A 16593-nucleotide genomic window follows, 5' to 3' on the forward strand; every position below is an offset into this window, starting at 1 on the left:
TGTAGTCCAGGTTTTTGCTAACAAAACTCAATCCACTTTGTTGAACCAATAAATGAGTCCTTGTTCCTCATCCCAGTGCACCAGGGGCCAGCACCTCCACGTTACTCTCTGAGTGCCTGTTGCAGTCTCTCACATACTGGCACATCCAAGTGCACACGAGCACAGGTAGAGCACCATCCTCGTTAGGATTTCATCCCCACACACTCCTATATACCAAATAGGCTTTTATGCATCTTCATTGAAATCTGGCTTTTCCTTGGCATTGCTGATCTTCAGCAAGTTACTAGAAGCAAGCGTCTCTAATAGAATAATTAAAACAACTATGAATCCATGTGTTACTCTAAGTGTAAACTTGTTGATGTGTTAATACTGCCAGTAGTATGTGCATTGAAAAAGAGAATGGGAAGCCAGTAAAACATAGAAATGAACCCCTAATGGTGGCATTTCAGGAAATAAGAAGGGACAGATGGGAAGATATTTCTGGACCAGGAGCTTCTGGGTGCCCTTCACGTCATACCACACAAGCCATTTCCTATTCCCGTACATCAGGTGGATCGGCTGCTACAACACTGTCTAACCCTCCTGAGAATAGTATTTCTATTTCTGTCTTTTATAAATAGGTAGAGGCACCAGCCCTTCTGGCTGTCAGGGACCAGGAAGAAGCCCTCCTCATACAATAGTCAGAAAAATCCAAGAACAGACAAAGAAGTCCACCTTTTTCTACATCCAATAGACACTGTAATAACACTTTCCAGTTCAAAGAGAGGCAATCAAGTTCAATGGAAACAGATTTATAATAATTGTAGCAAGAGGTTACACAGATTAAGTGTTTACCAAGGTGCTATGCTAAGCCCTTTCCTTTATTCCTTACACCAACAATATAATAAAGGTTATTTTATTATCCCCATTTTACAAACAGGTAATTTGCCCATGGTCACAAAGCTGGTAATTGTCCGAGTCAGCACTGGTGCTCAGAAAATTGTTACTCAAATCCTAAACATACCTTTTTATCTCTGGAAGGTACCCCCTGGTATAATGAAGAAGGTACCTAATTAAGCTTACATGTCAATATACAATCCAGCACTGCTGCTATTGTTATTACGATCCTATATACGACAAGACATTTAAATTATATTTCATTCCTTTTATTTCATGTGGGTACAGAAGAGATTATAATTTCTGAATCTAATTTTTACATGAAACAACTGGTAGAGAGAATATAAGTGCTTTGCCATTATTTCCAATATCTTTTCTACAAACATTTAGGAAACATCTAAAATATGTAAAGAACACTTACAAAATGTTTGAGGAAACAGTTTAAAGGATGTTACATGGTCCCTGACCCCAAAGAGTTTACAACCTGAAAAGTACCAGTAAGACCTCAGTAACATTCCAAATCTGACCTGTGTACAAGCTATTTCCAAACTGATATCAGAAACCTGAGAACTCACCCATCCACTCAGAGAGTGATCAGACTATTGGATGTCAGAATCATAAAATAACTACTGTCTTCACCCTTTTACTTTCAAGCAATTGTTTCCTAAACATAGTTATAGTCACTAAGTCTGCAGACTTCAGAAATTCCAGATCTTCACTAAATCGCATGGAAATATATGTTGGCATATTCCTGGAGATTTCTTTTAAAGTATCTGTCCATCAAATCAAAGTTCCTGTAAGTATCCTGTGTTTAAATTCTTTATCTTTCCTGACAGGAAAGATGTGGGTTCCCAGCGGCAGCAAAAATCTAACTGGTCTCCTTACTACTTTCTGCAAATATCACGCACATGGTTTTGCTGAGAGTTTTAGTGTCATTTGTTGAAACACATTTAACTGATGTCATTTGGTTTATGCCAAGTTAATACTGGCTTCCCCAAGGCTATGATCAATTCAGTCAACCAGCTGGTTTGACTGATTTTTCCTTTGAATTTGACCTAATTTCCTCGCTGTTTGGGTATCCACAGACACCTTTACACAAAGAGAAGGCAGACTTCATGTTAACTTGCTAAATGAGGGTTATTCTTTTCTTCTGAGATAGGCCACGGACTTATTGAGTGCCCAGTGGCAAGAATTACAATCATATGCTCCCTTCTCCTCTTTCTCGTTCCAAAATGAGAATATGAATGTATAAAGCTCTGAAGATGCTAAATGGGAAATCAAACAATTGTATACTTTAAGGTACATCTGTATTGTATAGAAAAACGGATTTCTTCTGTTCTGAAATGCCAGCAAGAGACAATATGAAGGGAAAAAAAAGAAACAATTAGCAACTTAAATTTTAAAAAATCCTCTTTTCTTAGTTGTACATTTGGATCCTTTCAAATAATTAATCATTAATAAATATTTACATACCATTTTCTTTTTATATTGCAGTATATACCACTAGCTCTTTAAAAGTTAACAGGTATTAATTTTCTTTCAAAATAAATATTCTGTTTAACAGCCAAATCTAGGTTTCTTTACTGACACATATTCCAGTCGGGTCAAAGCTCTGATCTCATTCAAAACTCAGCGTTTTATCCAAATTTGTTTACGTGTCTACTAATCAAAAGATTTTCAGTGTCTAAAATCCTGATGATAAAACAGTCATAAAATGTTCATAAAAATCGGATCAGGTGGAGCATCCGCTGATCTGAGTAAATTTTTCGCTATGATTAACCAGTTCTTAATGACAGCCTTTTTTATCTTACAGCTGTGACATGAAGAGGGAGCTGTAGCTCTTCGGAGACGCAGTTCTGCCGGCGCCAGCTCATGCACGCTTTCCGATCGCGTGTCTGTTTCTCTTTCTCTCTCCCTCTCTTGCGCTGCCCCTCATTCATTCACTCTTCCATATCTTTGCCATTGTGCCAGCTCAATTTAAATGTATCTGCTCTGTATCTGTTCAAGTGGAGATAATCCATGCAAATCAGGAGCAGTGGCTTTCAATGCCTGGTTCACAGAGAGGACTCAGCTTGAGGAGGTCACTCGTTCACAGCCGCTCCTCCCATTATATTTTTCCCCTTATTGCAGAATTGCTGTATGTATACAGTGACTGAAAGGACTCAATTTACTGCAACTGCTGCCTGGCTTTACTTACAACTTTTTTTTATAAAGGAACTTACCTCCATCTGTCTTTTCAAGGTAGGAAGTCTGATTCTTCTAAAGACGTGTGTGATGCCTCCACTGTCTGCTCATTATCAAATGTCACTTGAATGCTTTATATTGTTGCTGGCATTAGGCACAAATGCTGTGATTCCAGGTGCCTCACGCTTTTGTTACTTAACCGTATAGGTACAATTGTTTAAGTGCCGGGGAATTGTAATGTTTATTTTCCCTGCAGCCAGTTTCAGTTTTACAACGTCAGAAAGATGATAGTGTCCACTCTCTAATATAGAAATACAAACCTCTATCAAGTTTTCCTTCTTAAAAGAAATAATCTTAGTATGTTTTAACTTATCATGTATCCTGGCCAATAATAGCCAAGTGTACAATTCAACCGTGCTTTTTTTTTTTTTTTTTAACCTGGAACCTTCCTGCAGCATTTTCTGTGAAAAAGAACTAACTGTTGAAATGTTTTTAACAACAGCAAGAAAAGGATAGATTTTACTTCATTCTGCTGCAAAGCAAGAAGCTGAAGGCCTTATTGCTAACAAGCTTGTCAGATAGATTTATTCTTCACAATTCATAGATTGTTACTAGGCTATGTGGAAGTTAGGATTCAGTTACTGTCATTATATATGCTATTATTTATTGTTTTGAGATTGAAATTGCTTTATAAAAAAGTTTAACGTAACAAGGCTAAAAAAAATCTTATGTTTGTATAACACCTTTTGAGATCATTTTTTAAGACCGATTTCAATAGCCAAATGCTTACCTTTGGATTAAAAATGCATGTAAGAGGCTAACAAGATTTGACGATATACATGTTGATTTATGAAGGCAATTCCTGAGCTTACATTACTTCATATGTGTTTCCTTGAAGTTACTTGTAATGATTTTGTAATCATTTTTCAGTCATTTCAATTTTAAAACATACTAAATGTCTATGCAAAAATCTCTTTTTGATTAGTACAAATATAATTATATTCCAGTTACAATTTAGATTTCAATAAACCTAATATGTCTTTGAAAGCACTCCTTATTAGTATCATTTTACATTTATTACCTTATTTTTCTGACAAGGTTTGACATGTGGCTATGACAAGACTATTTAATCTCTTGTATAGTATAGAATTGAACATAAACAGTAAACAAAGTTGACAGTCCTGAAAAGAACAGAAAAAGGTCCTCTGGTATACTGAATAGTTCTGATGACATAAATCTTAGATTTCATCTTCTAGGTAGATCCTTGTAGTTAGTGGAGTTCAAGGGAAAAAATTTATTATCCACATAAAATATCTCAGTGCCAAAAATGTGCAGTTCTTTTTCTTTTTGATGCAGAGTCTTCTGTTTAAAAAAAATGCACTCTGATTTTTGAGTACAGTACAAGGTATGAAGCCCTGTCATTGTTAGCATAAAGAAGACATCTACACAAGTATTACTGTGCAGAGGGCAATCTTTCTGTCTTTGGAATTTGTTAGGTTACTGTACATAGAATTTAACAGATAAATATGTTCTGCTTCGTGGCATTTTAGTGATCCTATTGGTATGCAGGCTACTCTGCTAGGGTAGCAACAGAAAAAAAAAAAGATACATGTTTTACAGCAGTGGGTAATAAAAGCCCTTCACAGTGAGAAAAAAGGAATTTGACTTATTTCTTATACAGTAATTAGAATTTCTTTACAACTCTTTGAAATATTGAGTGATAAAGTAAACTGAGCCTTCCCAAGAAAGGCTAATTGAATTTATCTATTCTAATCATGTAGTTGCCCATGAATATCTTCTTCCCAGACACTGTCACTGGAGGATTCCATTCACATCTTCAGCGTTACAGGGGAGAAGAAAAAGGATTGGCCACTAATGGTAGAGGGTGATTCTTTCATAATTAAAATGACTTTGAGAGAAGCAACAGACACAGGAAAACCTTACCAGATGGAAAGGTGTGTGGGATTGCCTGGCTGTGTGAACTTGAGACTAGTGTGAAACTAAAGGATGCCCTTTCAGAACAAAGGAAAGCCATGTAATACTCTGTCAGCAGTCAAGCTGAGTATAGATATAAAAAGTGGCTAGGGAGATCTTTTGGGGACAGAGAAAATGCAAACAAGGAGGCATTCTTTTTTCAACCAAATTACTAGTATTTGATAGGTATGACGGCATTCCCCCATGGAGTCTCCAACCATCATTTCACAGAGTTATTTCAAAAGCACATATTTTATAGACTTTCACATTTGTTTGCAAACCTCCTAGGAAACTCCAAAGACCTAATTTGTATGCCTTAAGTTAGGTTTTACTGTGCATCCTAAATAAAATGGTCACAGCCTTCAACTCCCCTGGGTTTCTTTTGCTTCCTCTGTAAACTTGCCAGTTCCTCTAGTAACTCATTCAAGCAACTGTTCAAGATAAGTTACATTTTATTCCATTTTAGTGTGCCTTGCAGCAGAATCTATAGAACTGGTAAACCTTGTAGCTGTATATAACACCATGTTGTTATTCCCACCTGGCTCTTTTCTGCTGGTGTTACTGAGTACAGTTAAAAAGATAAATTATCATCTTAAAAGGATGCTATAGAGGGCGTTAATAAGTTCTCTGTAACTTCAGAAGTGTTCAGTCGGGCCAGAGAAACTTGCAACCCTGCCTGCGGGAAAATAATGTGTTTCATCAGCAGACATTCAATGCTTATATCATCTGTAGACTTGAAAATTTTCTCAGGAAGGATTGTATCATACCGTATTTATTTTCTAAATCTTGAAACTCATTGCTGTGTATGAATTAAATGTAATATTAAGTGAAAACTCAGCAGATACTAATTGTCTCATCTGTCTTAATTTAATCTGTATAACACTATGAGGTCGATGGAACCATCACCTGCATTTCATAGATAAAGGCACTGAGGTACAGAGAAGTTAAATAACTTAGCCAAGGCCACAGAGTTGTAGTAAAACTGAGATTTGAACCCATCTGCTTTGAAACTGGCTTTGAAACATCACACAATAATGCCTTCCTGGCTAATTAGCTCAGATAACTAAACACATAAGGACATCCCTCCACCTCACAGCAAAAACATTACTATTTACCTATTTGTAGTCTTGGTTCAAATATCTGATTCTGATTTTTGAACTCTTCACAGCTCTTCACTCCTATCTGTATTACCATCATAGCAGAGTTTTTAAAAGTATTGTCATTTAATACATGCCAGAAATGGTTACTCTCGCCGAACATTAGTCTTTTACCTCAAGGAGTTAAGAACTAAATCAGATCTGTAATTGACTAGCTTGTCTACTGACAGCCTTTGAAGCATTAACCCACCCCACCCCCCCACCCAACACCTTCTTTTTTTTCCCCCTGTCTAAAGAACAAGATTGACATCTCTTTATATGTTTGGAATTTTTCACTGGTGTAAAGTCCTTGGTAATGATGGAAATTAACCTGAGGCTTTATCTAACTACCTTTCCTTGCAACTGCATTGAAGTTCTGGTAACAATTAAAATTTTCATACAAACAACTGTTCCCTTCAGAAAAAATATCTTCTTCTGTCTTGTCATCTTTCTTCAAAATCTCCTGGGTAGTGAAAAGAATCCCTTTTCCTTGTCTTTCTTTCCATGGGCACATATGAATGAAAATTTCCCCAGTTGAAATATACTGGCACATTCCAAAAGCAGATAAAGAACACAAATGAAGTGAAATGCATTTTTAAATGCTGAGACTCTGAAACACTGAACTGATAACTATCTGTTCTTGTGTCGAAGGTATTGTCTCGCTAGCGAGAAATGAACAAGAACAGGTCCATACGGGGAAGCATTTGTGGCTTTAGTTCTGTCCGTTTATTCTGAATAACTTGGACTCTCTCCTGCTGTTCCTCACCCCACCCCTCCTGTGAAAGAAGATGAACTATTATACACAGAACTCATAGAAACCTAATTTAAAGACTGTGTTCCTTTGACCTTCGAATATCAAATATGCAGTGTAAACAAAAATCTGAACAGGACTAACACATAATCAAGTGGCAGAAATGTGGGAAACAGGGGTCAGTAGCAACCGAGCAAGTTACACATTTCTCCAGTAACAAATGAAAAAAAAAAAAATGATGCCTTTCTGTGATACCAGCATGCTTTTTAGATCTTATTTGAAGTATCAAGCAGATGGACTGCCCTATATATCCAGATCCTCTATCTGCTGGCAGGCAGAAAGCCTGCGAACCTATCTTTAAAGTTATTTTAAAATATCAGTTTTGCCTGGATTAGCTAAGTTAGACATAGACCATTGGTACAGGAAAGGTTGGGAATTAATTTAAATTTGAGCTTACCCTTCCATCATTTCTTGCTGAGTGAGTTCCTTAGCCTGTGAGACATTCCTTTCAGATTTGATTTCTCTATTACTTGGTTGATATACTTACCTTGGAAAAAAAGGAAAGGTCGGACGGGGGGTGGGAAGAGAACAGGACATGGTGGTTTTAAGCTATGTGTTGATGTAAAAATTCAAAGGAGTTTAAAAATGACCGAAAACCATTGAAGGCCGTGTCCCTCATTGCTAAATGCGTCAGCTGTGTAACTGAATTTTCTATCTAAAAGATGTTAATTTCCTGAAATTAAAAATAAAATCAAAAGATTGTTCTCATTCTGGGAAGCTTGTGAGAAAGGCAAAAAATATTCAGATAACTCAATTCTTAAATATATTGGCAATCAGTCTGGACTGAACAGTTATTCACACATCTGGGCTCAAAAATAAATCTTCCCTAGCTTTTAAGAGCCAAGTTTGGAAAGCAAAGCCAAAATTTGTAAGAACCCTTAAACCAGGGTTGGAAAGTCTGGTTTGTTTGTTTATGGATGTTGTTATATATGTTACTTTCCTATCAATCCTCTCCCAGAAATATTAATCAAGTGTCTTTCCCACAGTCATGGAGACCTCTTCCCTGCATATTCACAGCACTTACAGTTTACACCACACAAGTCAGCCTCTAACCGTGTTGTTTTCTTATATTTCCCTGTTTGTTTTATGGATTATATTCTTACATTTCAAGTAGCTTGTAAACTATTTAAGGGTAAAAAATCATACTTAGTTTGTGTCCTTAACAGACCTTGACTCAGTGTGAAGGTCAGAGAGTATTCTTGATTCATATTTGAATGACTCATTGAATTTTTTAAAAATCTAGTTAGCTTAGTTTATATATTTTAAAAAATTTGTTTCAAGGGCAAAGAGAGGGACATACATCCATTTAAGACCTAGCTATATTCTGGACACTGGACCTGTGCTGGGACAGAATATGAAAGTTTACACATGCTCAATTTTAAAAATAGCAACAGAAAAAGAGATTATTTCAATAGATAAGATTATATATATAATTTCTCATGTTTAGAAGTTAAAGAGAGAGGCAACTAGTGAAGGAACTAAGGTGAAAGATCTAAGCAGGAGGAGAATGAAAAAGATAGAGAAAATAGGGCAATTTAGAAGGCAGGTGATGGAGGAATGGGGAAGGGAGAGAGATCTTGAGAGATGAGAGAGGGTTTTAGAAGATGTTAAAGAATTCAAACCTTGGCATTTCTCATTAACCACAGTTTACAGCTTTTTAACTTCTATCATTAAATCTTCATACACTATAAATGGAATAGAAAGTGTAATTAATTTCAAAGAGAAATTATTTTTTGGCCTAAAGCTTTGGATCCCTGGGAATGAACACACTAAATGCGGTTGGGATCCTAAATAAGGATGAAAGCAAAGAGGATATAAGGTGGCTTTTAATGCAAACTATACAGTAGTCAGTCCAGTAAGAAATCCCACAGAGGAAGTTTACAGCCATGAATCAAATTCTAAAAGGAGTTTGGTAAATCCAGTCTTACCCAGCAGACATCGACACCTAAGCAGGATAGAGATGGAGCCTGTAGGAGGAGTGGGTTTCAAGGCAGCTTGAAAGGTACGATTGTCAACCAACGCACTCCTGGAAAAAGGCTGGGATGCGTGGAATAAGACATAGGCTTCAGGAAGCATTTCTGGCAGAAGTCAAACCGAAGAAGCAGTTTGGGGTTCACCACCTGCATAGGAAGCAGGGCTCCCCATCTATCCCCTTCTGGGTGCCAAGATCCAGGAGAAACAAAAATCTCTTAGTTCCTCGGAGGATTCAGGGTAAAGGCACTAAACTTATGGCTGCCCCTCCGCATTGGGGTACTCTGGCCTCTTGCTAGAGATATTTTGTTGTCTCAGCTCACAGTCACTTCATTTCTGGTCCTTAGCCACGGGGATGTTAAAGACGATTTGTGAAATTCTCCTGATTAGCAAGTGAAAAGCCATTGCATACTGGCTTCTGAGATTTTGTTGGATTCAGAGAGGGACAGAGCAGCCTGCAGATGACTATGGAGGCATTATTTCTAATTGATGCAAGAGATATAGGACATGGTTTAAAGTCTGCATTCTTAATTGGAAGACAAAAATCAAAGGCATTTAAAATCACGTGAACTGAGTTTACAGAGGAAGTGTAAAGAAACAGAAAGAACACTGGCTTCAGATAGACAGACCTGGGCTGGAATCCCAGCTAACAGGAATATTATTTAGTCTTTCTGAGTTTCTGGAAATAAAAATACCCACTTCTCAGTTTTATAGTAAAAAAGGAAATGATATCTCCTATATGCTCCAAACAATGCTGAGATCATGGAAGACATTTAACAGTACTTCCTCATATCATTTTGTTTTCTGTCCAAAATCAAATTTCCATAACTCTGGATCCCGCTCAGAGACATATGTATTTAGATGTTTCGTGGCTTAATTTTAATTTGTAGCTAAGAAAAGAAAAGAGATTTGAGGGACAACAGGGCACTGATCTTAACTGTTAGCTTAGTATTTGAGGATAGTCAGACTTAAAATTCTTAGGTCTTCTCATGTGGCAGTGAGCCTGATTATAGCCGTGAATAGCAAATTCTTAGGAAAGATGCTTCTTATGCTAGGGGTTATATTTATAATTTTGATTAAAATTAATATTTTCAACTACCTCTGCTTCCCAGATCCTGATTTAATATCCTTAAGTCTTGATGTCTAAAGACCAACATGTGTTAATTTCTATGGCTCTTAAAATGGCATGTCTGTCTGTACTCCCAGGCACTTTAGTGACAGGAGCTAACTACAGACCTTGTTGAATTTCCTTCCGAGTAAGATTTGTGCAGGCCACTGTGAGAGTTCCCAATACCCAAGTTCAAAAGCCAGAATGAGAACTTTTGGAAGTGTTGTCTATGAATTAGTCCAACATAAAATCCATTCAAGAGAATTTTTTTTTTTTTAGTTCTTTTAGTTTTTTCTAATGTGTGAAGTGAGCACAGAGCACATATCAGAAGAAAAGAAGCATGAGAAAATCAGGAGGGTATTTCACAGCTTTGCAAGATTTTTCTGATTTCTTTGGAAGCTATGTAAATGCATTTCTTAAACACAGACTGTCATTGATTTTTTCCAATGTTCATTGATTGCCTCATCATTGCTTCATGTATGTGTTCTCCCAAAACATCTAGTATCGATATTTCTCTCCCTCAACTCTGTCCCCAATCCATTATAAGTATATCATTAAAATCTGTTTAATTTCCTATGAAAGATTATATTAAGTGCACTTTTAGTGTAATTATATCAATAGTGGAAGATAAACATGTATTAGGCAGTGCAAAATGCTGATTAACTGTCAGGATAAATCTGTTTATTTCAGATATAGCAATCTGACAACCCCCTGGTGTTAATCGAGAAAGTACATGCTCGTGCCAGGTAGAGATTGGTGGGTTTCTGACAGCAAAATGCTCTCAATGGCCTCCTGCTGTGACATAATCTTCATCATATATAAACCCATATGCATGTGTATCTATGTAATAAAATGCAGACGTGGATCATGTGATTTAAGCATATGTGTGGATCATGTGTTTTAGGCATATGTGATACACTTATACTTTGGTGTTTTTGCACGTATAGAAAACAAAATATATTTTGAGAAGCACCAACGTCCAGTCTGCATTAACAGCCCTGTGTAGAATGGAATAGCTTGAGAAAGGGGAGAGTGGATTACAGGAGTAGGCTGCTTTAGTTTGTGCCCAGAGCAGGATTTGCCCTCAGTAATGTCAGCTCAGAACCATTTGTATTAATCCACAGAAAAAGGAAAGAGCCAGTACAAAGAAGGGGAATCAAGAAAGGGAGGTCTGGTATAGGATGTTCATCCGAATCTCAATGCAAACGTGCTTCTTTTATTATTCTAACTTTTTTCCTTGAGATAGTAGTTTCTAAATATATCCTAGAAACACTGCTGACTGCCAGCTGCTATTGGGCACGAAGTTCCTCTTAATGAGATAAAACATCATCAGGAAGTCAACATGCCACACATGCCATGGCTGAATTTTACCAGATTTTCCTGCAGCAGAAAATGAATCGAAATGAAAATGAATTGAATACTCAGGCACAGTTTGCCAATCTCTCTGAAAAATAATTTTGTCTGACTTTATTACATTGTGATCATTTCTTGAATGCCCTAAAATGCTGAGTAGAATAATAAAAATTGATATGTATATTGACATTTCAGTTTTTCTAAATAGAAACTGAGAAAATATAAACAGCATTTGGTCTTTGCAACTCTCCCGACCAACAATTCATATGCTGACTAATTCACTTACTTTCAAATACCTCATTCGGCCTTAAAATAAATGTCTTCTGAAATAATTTCTCCCCAATAGATTATGCTCATCTTCAGTTTGATTCAGAATTTACATGTGTAGTTTGCATATTTTTGCATCAGAGTGTCTGCTTTAAATTAGATAAAGGTCACTGTCATTCATAATCAAGAAGAAGGTGGATTAAAGGTCACAATTCAATAAAAAATCTGATTAGATGTAGAGTTTTGTTCATATGATTCGATATCATTGGATAAGTGGAAATCATGAGCCAACAAATTAACCTCGGTATAATGGGTGACTTGCTTCACTGTTATCAAAAATATTCACAGATTTTTTTTTCCCCCAATGTATAACTTGTTTGTCTCTATGTAGCAATGACAGTCAATTCTGTTAATATTTTTACCAGGAAGAGTCTTTCATCATGTCATTTGGTTTTAGGAGTGACATAAATGACAATTTTATCTCCAAAATAAAGTAGTAAGTCATAATGAATTAATAATAGACAGATGTGGATTAGAAAGTCTCTGGGGACTCTCATGAGAGTTACTTAAAAGTAACTCTCATGGTTACTTCTACCATTTTTTCCCTAAGGTGTTTCCTAGTTTTTCCACTCTTTTTAAAGGATGGAGCTGTCACAGCAAGTTTCTTCTTTTACATACCATTTTATACCTCTCACGGACACTTAAGAGCCCCTAAAAATCTTTCCAAATCTTGACCTCTATCTACTCGGTATTTCTGTCTGTGATTAGAATGGATAAGTATAAAATAAATGTAGCCAGTGGCAGACAATTAGACTTTTTCAATTTGTTGAACTTTTTAGGGTATGCTTGACAACGACTTGAATAAGTGGAAAGAAGTTGAAAACAAACAAATGCTAAGTTGCAGTATATATTTATTTTGTCCACCGATCAATCTGAATACTGAAGGGTTAATTGATATACCTTTCATTTTTGTTTAGAGGTTTAAGTACTGAGGTGTTAATATCAATGCTTACTGTAACAGAACTCACTGTTACTACCAAAAAGTAAAGAGTCTGATTTCCTCATCTTATAATATTTCTCCTCCTTTTCACATGTGCTCTTGACTTAAGGGGAAAATCTTACTTTTTTCCCTTAATTGCTTATCAACTCTATTTGCTATACTGACATCTTAGCATAGGATAGCCCACCAAGGAAAAAAAGAAAAAAGAAAAAGAAAGATAGATGAAGAGGCACCTCCTTTTTAAAGCACATTGTTTATTTTTCCAAAGAAAATCAAACATTTTTTGTGGGAACTATAAAGGTTAAATGGTTTAAGCAGATTATAATTAGTTACTTTGTTAAACCTATACTGGATCAATTTTACATTATTTTAATTAGCTTTTGGAATAAATGGTTTGGTGAACAAATTCACTTGATGTTCAGGATCAAACAAAATTATCTTTCCTCTGGGTAGGCTTAAGTTTCACAAAATGATTTGGAAATGACCTCCTTTGCTTTCATCTAAAAATATCTTTGGATTTAGAAAATGATTGAAGTTGGATATATTGTATTTTAAGTCAATCATATTTTACCATTTTCATAGCTTATTCTTTCTTTAAAGAGGAATATAATGAAACTTCACTAACCAGATGTTCCCCCTTTAAGGAGACTTGGAATTCAGTATCGTGGTGTTTGTAAAGTTGATTCAACTCATTTCTGCCACAAGACATATATTTTATCCTGATAAGTTCATGAAGTTTTTTCTGACAAGACATAGGAATGAAAGGTAGATAACCATTAAGTATCGTGATCATGGCCAAATCAGAGTTATTCTGACTTATGTCTCTGCAATGTGTGTGTGTGTGTGTGTGTGTGTGTGTGTGTATGTACCTATACTCATATACATAAATAGGCAATCCCTAAATTGTAAGTACTAGATCCCAGATAGTTGGGTAGTACATAAGAAATCCACATAACTCTCTTTTATCTACCCCAATTTAGGACATCCAGGGAGCAACTTGGGAGAATGCAAATATGATTTGCCCTTTTTTTGTCAACATGAAGTTAGCAAATTAATCTAGTACCCAAAGGTAGCTCTCTCTCTCTCTCTCTCTCTCTTTTTGCTTACAGAAATAGTTCTCAGAGATGATTTTGCTTTCCAGGGGACATTGGTAATATATGGAGACATTTTGGGTTCGGGTAGAGGGGGGCAGGTATTGGTACTACTGACATCTAGTGGGTAGAAGTCAGGCAATGATGCTAAATGCACAGAACAGCTTCCACAACAAATAATTATCCTGCCAAAAATGTCAATAGCCCCCAAGGATGAAAAACCTTCTCTTAAAGGAAAAAGGAAGAGGATTCTTCATTATGTGTCTCAACTCTATAGTACATTTCTCCCCACACCCCAACTCCACATCATTCTCATCTGTGTCTGGCTAACTTCTCTTCATCCCTCAGAACCCTCAGGGCACTGATCACCTCATTTCTGGAAGTTCTACTGGTTTTTAATCTGATTATGATGGCACACCTTTGTGTTACCACACCACTGTATCCCTCTGAACTCGGATGATTGATTTGCTTTTCTCTATCCCGTACTAGACTATTAATCTCCTGAGAATTGTACTTTGTATTGCTAACATCTAGCATAGTCTGTGGGACAATAACTATCTTATTAAGACTTGTTGTTAAATGAAATTAAGTTTACCTCTAGAAACAATACTGCACAGGGTGTTTGGGTTTAGCTTAAATAGCACTTAAGATACTACTTCAGGCATTGTGGATTAAATATATAAATTGTAGTTACTGACTTAAAAGCATAACTGTTTTAAAAAAATTTGAAACACAACCATTTGTAAGTAGGGGGTCTGCTTGCATATTTATTTATATATGTATAGCTGGATGTGTTTAAAATATAATCATGTGTTTATGAAACATGGCATGATTGCATGTACACATATATATATATATATTTTCAATAAGGTATACATTTTAATGAAGACACTCCAAGATAGTATCATGAATATATACACATACCTAAATGAAGTATATTTTCACATTTACATTATTAAATTTTCCAGATTCTAATGACTGTTTATAGTTAATTTGCCAAAATCATATTTGCAATAAAATTTGCACTCTCCACCTCTAAAGAACATGGATGCCTTTAATGAAATCACTGTTATTTTTATGTTTCTTGATATCTGTGTTTTGGGTTATGAATACAGTCAATAATAGTATCAAATTATGAAAATATATCTTATATATATATATAATTATATATATAATAAGTGATGAGTTAACTTATTAATATTAATCAATGAGAGTCCAGAACTACCTTTTACATCAATTATTACATCTTTCAACAGTAATACTGATTACTCTGCATCTTGGCAATACTATGACCCTTTATTATTCCACGAAGAGAAAGAGTGAAGTCAAAATCTGGCAAGTCTTTGATTAATAAATGTTATTGTAAGAACCTAATTTGGGTAAACAAAAAGTTTACTTCAGTAGAGTTTAAAAATTAAGAATGCACCTTTAGAACCTGAAAGATTTATACTCCATTTCTGGTTCTGCTATTTATAAGCTGTGAGACTTTAAGCAAGTTTTTTAACCCCCAAGCCTCATGTTCATCTGTAAAATGGGCAGAATACTGACATTTACTAATACCTACTTCATATGTTGTTGTAGTTGTTGTTTTTTGAGATACGGGACCTCTCACTGCTGGGCCTCTCCTGTTGCGGAGTGCAGGCTCAGCGGCCATGGTTCACGGGCCCAGCTGCTCCGCGGCATGTGGGATCTTCCCAGACGGGGGCACGAACCCATGTCCCCTGCATCGGCAGGCAGACTCTCAACCACTGCGCCACCAGGGAAGCCCTTCATGTGGTTTTTGTATAGATAAAATAAATGATATAAAAAACTAATCTTTGTGAATCCATAGACACATAAGTTAGTTCAATAAACGGTGTCTATTCTAACATAGTAGTAGTTGCAGAGGTAACCATTTTAGTAATGATAGCAGTGGTAGGGCACTATCAATCCAGAGTTTCTTTTATTATCTGGGAAATATACCTAATAACATTTCTGTAACATAAAATTAGATTTATATTAGAAAAAAATTACAAAAGAAATTCTCTTACATGTTTTCTTCTTACTGCAGTCGTAATATTGAGCATAACTCGTGTACTTAACTACTCTAATCTTCTCTGTCTTTTTTTCTCCTACTCCATACTTCTGTTGCATATAACATTCATTTTATCTCCCATCAGTTTATAAAGTTGTTTGCAAGTTTGTTTGAAAAAGCTTTTGAGAGCAGTTTCCAGACTTAAATTTCTTTGGTAAACCCAATAGCATTTTTTTTACATCTCCACATCCTGCTATGGCTCACCAGAACAATATAATTATAAATATAAAACAAGATTTTTTAAATAGGGTGCTTCGTAGATAAGAAGCTGTGAAATATGCAAATTTCTCATCAAACTAGAAGAATTCCATCCATTTCTCCTCCACAGATCCCAACAGGCCAATGTATCAACCTGCCTTTGAGAGTAACATTTCTACCAGGCTGATCACAGAAATGGAGCCCAGCAAATGCTTTTCTGAATGGAATTTGAATAATGAATGTTCCTAGTGAATGGTTCTATAAAGACTAAAATAATCATGAGTCAAATTATCACAAGTTTTTTTGGTATTCCATCCATTAATTTTATTTCTTAGAATAAGTCAATAACTAAAGAGGAAAGTAAGATCCAGTTACCATTTTGTCTTCTAGGGCTTCTAGGTCAAAGTCTTTAGAATTATTCTTTTCATCTTTATGTAAATATATATAGCTAAAGTTCATAAGATACAGTTATTATTAGACTTTAACAATTTTAACTTTTTTGTTTTTAATTAACGTTAAAATAATTGAAGCACAACACTCATTTCAAAAC

The 16593-nt window shown here is 35.8% G+C and overlaps 1 long non-coding RNA gene across 1 annotated transcript in view; it reads left to right on the forward strand.

Annotated features, from left to right (window-relative positions):
* Nucleotides 1–2825: 2825 nt before the first annotated feature.
* The window catches only part of LOC137210813 (uncharacterized), a 128990-nt gene continuing 115222 nt past the window's right edge, over nt 2826–16593 (forward strand). The window contains exon 1 of the long non-coding RNA XR_010936744.1: nt 2826–3117. This is a non-coding gene — a long non-coding RNA (uncharacterized lncRNA). The remainder of the gene's footprint in view (nt 3118–16593) is intronic.

The sequence above is a fragment of the Pseudorca crassidens genome, chromosome 2 (genome assembly GCF_039906515.1).
Source record: "Pseudorca crassidens isolate mPseCra1 chromosome 2, mPseCra1.hap1, whole genome shotgun sequence".
In the NCBI taxonomy this organism is placed as follows: Eukaryota; Metazoa; Chordata; class Mammalia; order Artiodactyla; family Delphinidae; genus Pseudorca; species Pseudorca crassidens.